Below are 7885 nucleotides of genomic sequence, written 5' to 3'. Positions count from 1 at the left end.
TAAAGTTGCTTGAAATATATTTTGTTTATGACTACAAAAGGAAGGTTTGGATTGATTTTGGAAGTTTTGTCCCAACATTTTAGGATAAGGGGCCAAAAAGGCCCCAAATAAGCACTTTCTTGGTTTTTCGCACTATAACTTTAGTTTAAGTTAATAGAAATCTATGAAATTTTGACACAATGTTGATGACCAAAAAAGAAAGGTTGGGATTCAGATTTTGGGAGTTTTGTTTCTAACAGTTTAGGAATTAGGGGCCAAAAAAGGGCCCAAATAAGCATTTTTCTTGGTTTTCGCACAATAACTTTAGTATAAGTAAATAGAAATCAATGAAATTTAAACTCAAAGCTATGACCACAAAAGGAAGGTTGGGATTGATTTTGGGAGTTGAGGTCCAAACAGTTTAGGAATAAGGGGCCAAAAAAGGGGCCCAAATAAGCATTTTTCTTGGTTTTCGCACAATAACTTTAGTATAAGTAAATAGAAATCTATGAAATTTAAACACAAGGTTTATGACCACAAAAGGAAGGTTGGGATTGATTTTGGAAGTGTTGGTCCCGACAGTTTAGGAATAAGGGGCCCAAAGGGTCCAAAATTAAACTTTGTTTGATTTCATCAAAAATTGAATAATTGGGGTTCTTTGATATGCCGAATTTAACTGTGTATGTAGATTCTTAATTTTTTGTCCTGTTTTCAAATTGGTCTACATTAAGGTTCAAAGGGTCCAAAATTAAACTTAGTTTGATTTTAACAAAAATTGAATCCTTAGGGTTCTTTTATATGCTGAATCTAAAAATGTACTTAGATTTTTTATTATTGCCCCAGTTTTCAAGTTGGCCCAAATCGGGGTCCAAAATTAAACTTTGTTTGATTTCATCAAAAATTGAATAATTGGGGTTCTTTGATATGCCAAATCTAACTGTGTACGTAGATTCTTAATTTTTGGTCCTGTTTTTAAATTGGTCTACATTAAAGCCCAAAGGGTCCAAAATTAAACTAAGTTTGATTTTAACAAAAATTTAATTCTTGGGCTTCTTTGATATGCTGAATCTAAACATTTACTTAGATTTTTATGCCACACCTACGATAGTAGAGGGACATTACGTTTTCTGATTTGTGCCTCCGTTCATCCGTCTGTCTGTGTGTCCATTTTGCTTCAGGTTAAAGTTTTTGGTCAAGGTAGTTTTTGAAGAAGTTGAAGTCTAATCAACTTGAAACTTAGTACACATGTTCTCTATGATATGATCTTTCTAATTTTAATTCCAAATTAAAGTTTTGACCCTAATTTCACGGTCCACTGAACATAGAAAATGATAGTGCGAGTGGGGCATCCGTGTACTTGGGACACATTCTTGTTAATTATGGACCTAGTTTTCAAGTTGGTCCAAATCAGGATCCAAAATTATTATATTAAGTATTGTGCAATAGCAAGAAATTTTCAATTGCACAGTATTCAGCAATAGCAAGAAATCTTCAATTGTACAGTATTGCAAGCTGGAGGAATATAATATCTGTTCTAAAAATAAAGTCATCTTTAAAAATGAAGTTATATTCCTTTATCTAGAATTGCGGTTAAATCAACTACAACCAATGCAATATTTAATTTTACTCCCACTGATAGATGGAAGCATTTTTTTTCCTTCAGTGGTTCCAAGCACCTTAATATGATATTAATATCTTATTTCTTTTTTACAGTTCTCATTGGATTTCTCTTCTTTAGTGGTGAGTGTCAATAAGCTTATCAATAATGAATTACTGAACAACTATTTAATCACTTTGGTGTGTTTTCATTAGCTGTATCAATAGAATATTACTGAAAAGGAACTCAGAAGTTTTTCCTTTTCTACCTGTAGTGATAATATCAACCCATATTACTATTAGGGTATGGTTTCAATTCTGTCTATAGACATTTGTATATTGAAAAAGACATAGAAATTCGCTCACAACATGGTATGTTTAAGGTTTCGATTTATATATACATGTAATGCTATGACAAACATAATGCATTTAGACCATAAATAAAAGCCTATTTCAGATGTATTGTGTTTGCATATAAGTTATAACAGTTAGATCCCTTTTAAAGAGAGTGTAGTTTACTTCAAACTTCTTTGAGAGAGCACACCATCAAGTTAGGAGTAAGAAGTATAATAATCTTTCAACAGAACCAAATTATAAACTGTTTTACACTTGCCGTTAATAAACGATAAAAAAATATCAGATGAGTGTGAGAATTAATTGCAAATATGTTTCCCTTAAGTATATCTGAGGTTAATATAGCCATTTCCATTGGCATTGGCTTTCTTATGGTTCAATGACTTATCATTAATAATTAAGAGTTAAATTAATTTCTATACGCCCGTTTACAGCATGTGTTGTGGTATGCTGTTGGCCGTCTGTCTGTACGTCCGTTGTCGACATGTCGGACATTAACTCTAAAACATTTTAACCAATATGCATGAATGTTTGGTGAATTGTTCATATATATTTACTAGGGATAGCAACGAGTACTCGATCTGAAGGCCGAGTACTGGAGTACAGTTTTAATTACTCTGTATTTGAAATTTAACTATAATTGTGTAATTTTACTAATTTACTATTGAAAGATAAGCGAAAGTACGTGAGCAATATTCAAACCCAAAAGTCGAAAATAAACTGACAACGTCATGACTAAAATAGAATAAAATCAAACAACCGATTGCAAAAAGAAAACCACAAAACAAGTCAGACTGAGCAACACGAAAAAGCACAAGTAATTTGAAGTCCAATATTGTGGTTGAAAAATTAATGGACAGGACGTCGTATCGTAAAAAATACCAACTCCTCAGGAACAAATGATGCATATATTGTCTACTTTATCGCACTTTATATGCAAGTACTTTTGATTTTATTGGAATTTGGTTCATGAACACGTACCCAAACAATAATGTTATTATGATGGGCTATTTGTAGAAAGGGCGGTCAATAATTCATTGTTTAATTAATACAAAAAACAGAGGAGCAAGCAATGTTTGTAGTACGTTTGTCTTATATGTTTATGAAAGGTAATAACAAAAACACTGCATCCCACTTAAAATCTAAACTTTTCAATAGACGTTTAAGATTCATCCGAGTACTCAAGTATCTTGACTGAGATTCCGAGTATTGAATTTCAGATCTTTTGACCTCCCTAATATTTACGTTAGCTTCCTTTCGTTTTTTTTTTATAAATTTCGGATTTACTGTTTCCGAGTTTTGGGGTTTTATTCATTAAAAAAGGGATTTTCCATTTTTTGAATAATAACTTAAAATCAATTTCACCAATTTGCAAGAAACTTTGTTTTTTGCACAACAGCAAGACATCTTAAATTGAATATAAATTCAATTCATATATATATATATATATATATATATATATACAACTCGTCTAAACATCAACCCAACAATGTTAGATCTGTAAATTTGCTTTCGTTTATATATATATATATATATATATATATATATATATATATATATATATATATATATATATATATATATATAAAAGAAGATTGCCAATGAGACAACTATCCACAAGAGACCAAATGACACAGACATTAACAACTATAGGTCACAGTACGACCTTCAACAATGAGCAAAGCCCATACCGCATAGTCAGCTATAAAAGGCCCCAATATGACAATGTAAAGAAATTCAAAAGAGAAAACTAACGGCTTTATTTATATAAAAAAATGAACGAAAAACAAATGTGTAACACAAAAACAAACGACAAACACTGGATTACAGGCTCCTGACTTAGGACAGGCACATACATAAATAATGTGGCGGGGTTAAACATGTTAGCAGGATCCCAACCCTCCCCCTAACCTGGAACAGTGGTATAACAGTACAACACAAGAACAAAATATAAAAATATCACCAATTTCAAGTTCTTTGACTACATTTATTCAGAAACCTAAAGAATATGTCAAATATTTAATTACAATCCAAATGCAGAAATGTATCAAGCTTGAATATTGTGTCCATTTTTGCCCGAACTGCTCAGGATTGGACCTCTGCGTGCGATTCCTGCTGCACTCATCAAAGCAGTTTATTAATTTTGTTGATTGCTGATTTGATGAGAGCAAACATTTTTTTGTGTGAACTTTAAATGAAAAATTTGCAGCCTCATTAAATGTGCAACAGATCTAGAAGAACATAAATATATAATATAAATACAAAAGAAACAATATGACAAATTTTAAGAGGATCTGTCAATAACACTTTCCATGAAGAAAACATTGAAGGGTCTTTTTTACCCTTGACAGATGAAGTGATTTGATAAAGGATTCTATATCTGGCATCTTTACCAACATCCTCATAATTTGAGGTATGAAATTCTCTTTTAGTTTTATCCCCTTTCACCATATTAAAAAGAATTGCACTGTTCTAGGACACTGCTTATAGTTGTGTATAAGGAGATATTATCTCTGATCTACATGTTAAAGTAGAATAATTCTTATATGATTTGCATATCTATAAATACTTGAAACCGATTGGTCAATTACATATTTTTCTTTGGTTAACACTTCGATAAACCATGTTTCCAAAACTACTTTCATAACCTTCACTGTGATTTATTCATGGGCAATACACATGCATGCAGGGATCCCATCATCCCGGGATTTTCAGAAATTGAGATTGAAAAACAAAACAAAATATGAGTTGTTTCTATTTTATTGCATATATAAAAAATAACAGAAAATAAATAAACAATTGCATGAAAGCCTCGAAAATGTATAAAATTTAAATTCATATCAATTTCGGGAAATTTCACGAATGATTTGGCGAATTTACGTCATGGCAAAACACAACGTCATATAAATGAAAACATTTATATTAGATATTTTAATAGTCTTGCAGGACATGAATATCCTTTTGAGAGGTCACTCATATTTCAATCTTTATTTCAAGTCAGGTGTAGGGTTTTGTATTGGGTTTGAAATAAATATCAGATATTATTTATAAAAGGTCAAAAACCAATATAAATCTGTTTAGTATGTTGTGCATGTGTCTATGGAAAGCCAACAGGGCCTAAATTCTTATAATTCGTAATTTGTGATTTGTGACAATGTAATTTCAAAATTCTGAATTTGTAAATTGTCAATTTGCAACTTGTATCTTTGTAATTCAAAATTTTTAATTCGTCAATTGTCAATTTGTATTTTGTAACAGTGTAATTTCAAAATTCTGGCATCTATACCAAAATCCTCATAATTTGAGGTATGCAATTTTCTTTTATTTTTGTCCCCTTCCACCATATTATAAAGAATTGCACTGTTCTAGGACACTGCTTATGGTTGTGTGTTATCTCTGATCTACATGTTAAAGTAAGCCATATTATATTTTATTATACTTCATGTTAAAACGCCATATTTTAATTTGCTAGTACTAGGGTGTTAATTTACTCTATCACATGGCTGAGCAGGTGACAATTAATAAATGTTACCCTTTTGTCAGACCAATCAAAAATCGATTAATTAAAGGACAGTGAATTGAATTTAAAAAAGTAATTACATACAATGCTAAAGTGCTACGTTTTGGTTCAGATTTTATTATTTGACTGTCAAAATAAAAAAACAAAACATCTTGCTAAACTTTTTTTCTCTCTTTCTAATACTCGTCACGTTGTTATGTACGTGACATCATAGAAAAATACTTTAAAATAAAATTAATCTGTAAAAACAATAATGATAGGACATTCAGTAAAATGAATTAAATAACACATAAGGCTTAAATTAAAATATTGTTTGTTTGCAGTTTACTGACCGACCCTTGAAAATCCTCCCGACTGTGAAAATTTTATTGCTTTAAATTTGAAGAAATTTTTTTTAATACCTCTATTGACGCGATCCGGAACTTTGGGTCCTTTCCGGAAATGATTTAAAGTCTAGGGTAATGGTCAATTACGCATTTCCCGTCAAGCGTTCATGTGACCATTTAATGATAATGCACATGGAAATTGTTTACAGGTATCCATGAAGTCACGGAGGAGTACCTTATGCTGTCGTCTCGTGTCAATTTTAAGTCAAATAACAAACAAAAAAGTTTATTAGTAAACTGTTTATAAAGATTCAGGCACATGTAATGATGTGTGATGATATCATTGACGATGATGCACAGTGATATTGTTGGCTTTTTTCAAAACTACCTCTACCCTTTTTTATTGGGAAAATATGCGTCATTTTTATCAAATTGGGAAATCTAAAATACCATGAGTTTGACTGGAACTTCAATTTGCAGACCCCCTTTCAAGAGTTAAACGCTTATTTGAAATAAGACCCCTTATTGTCAGTGAATATACATAAATAGACCATCAAATCTGCACATATAGTCATATTAGGCATGAAAAATATTTAAATGAGTGTTTTTCAGTTTGTTTTTATGCACAATTACTACTGCGACTGCACTGGTTGGAAAAAAGTTGTCTTTTTGGGAATAATTTTAAGCCATTTTTTTTTTCAAATTGGGATTTTTCTCCAGGGGAAAAAGCCTGTATTCTCCAGTAATTTAAGCCAAAAAATATCCCTGATGCATAACTGACACGATAACCATTCTGTCTCAAACAAATCGGGTTCAGAATCTGTGGAGCCTGACTTTATGGAACCAATTTTAGTGGTTAAATAATTCGACAGCAGCTTGAAGTATGGCATATTTTCTACAAATCGTTGTGAAGACGACAAAGATGAAACCACTCCTCTGTGACTTAAATCTTCATGGATATCTGTAAACACGCCTGTACGGAGGAAGGGCTCATTTGAAATGTTAGGGAGCTACCATTTGATTTTTATGGGGGGGGGGGGGGGGGGGGGGCTAGGATGAAAAATGTCCTGCATTTTTTTTAGTTGTAATCTCTGTCCTGCCTTTTTATTTTTCACTCTATTCGGTCCTGCCTTTTTTTTTATTAGTTTATCCTGACTTTTTTTACCTAAATTGTCATCCTGCCTTTTTTTTTTGCAAAGTGTCTCATCCTGCCTTTTTTTTTACTCAAAACTCCTGTCCTGCCTATTTTTTTTCAAATTCCATCCTAGCCCCCCCCCCCCTAAAAATCAAATGGTAGCTCCCTTAATGGATATAGATCATGCCAAATTAATAAGAAGCAACCCTAACTAAACAAAGATGTAGAGAAAATGAATGGTTAGCTTGAAACATAAATATACTCTCTCTATATTAAATCTATCTTATCTTCGATTGCAGTGAGTATGCTCCTTTAGGATGAGGGGGGCTGCCCCACTCATTGCAATTATTCTCTTTCTTGCAATATTAAATATACCCAAACTGTGTGGCCTGTGTGAATTCAATTAAAACATGTCTATGCTTCCAATTTTTTTATGCATTAAAAACATTTCAGTACAGACCATTTACTTTTAATGGGGTGCTATGGATTTCACCCCAAACTTTAGATTTCTTTGGTTTTCATTAAAGGTCATTAAAGCCTGGCAAAAATATAACCGTTTCACATATAATTAAATATTGTTAGAAATATGAAAACAGTCGGATGTCTTAATACTTTTTTTTCAAGTTGCCTTTTTTTCAATTGAGGAATTAAGATTCAATGGTTATTTTTTTTAATTAAATATACACTCTTTAATAATTGTCTTATAAATCTATAATATATACATTTTTCTGATGAAAATACTTTACTAATGAAAACATTCTAGTCAAGAAGCATACATTGTACATGTCTGAATATATTTCTTTAAAACAGTTCAAGTCATAATGACATTCCTTGTTTATAAGTGTTCCAGTATTTAATAATTATATCATATTTTATGTCATAAATTGGATAAAGACACTATGTTAAAGTTTCAGTTTTGGTTAAAAAGTTTTTTATCTGAAAATGCCTGTTCATTTGATGTTGGTTTTCAGCATG

Source organism: Mytilus galloprovincialis, chromosome 3, assembly GCF_965363235.1.
Source record: "Mytilus galloprovincialis chromosome 3, xbMytGall1.hap1.1, whole genome shotgun sequence".
NCBI lineage: Eukaryota > Metazoa > Mollusca > Bivalvia > Mytilida > Mytilidae > Mytilus > Mytilus galloprovincialis.
Note: the sequence above shows the minus strand (reverse complement) of the source record.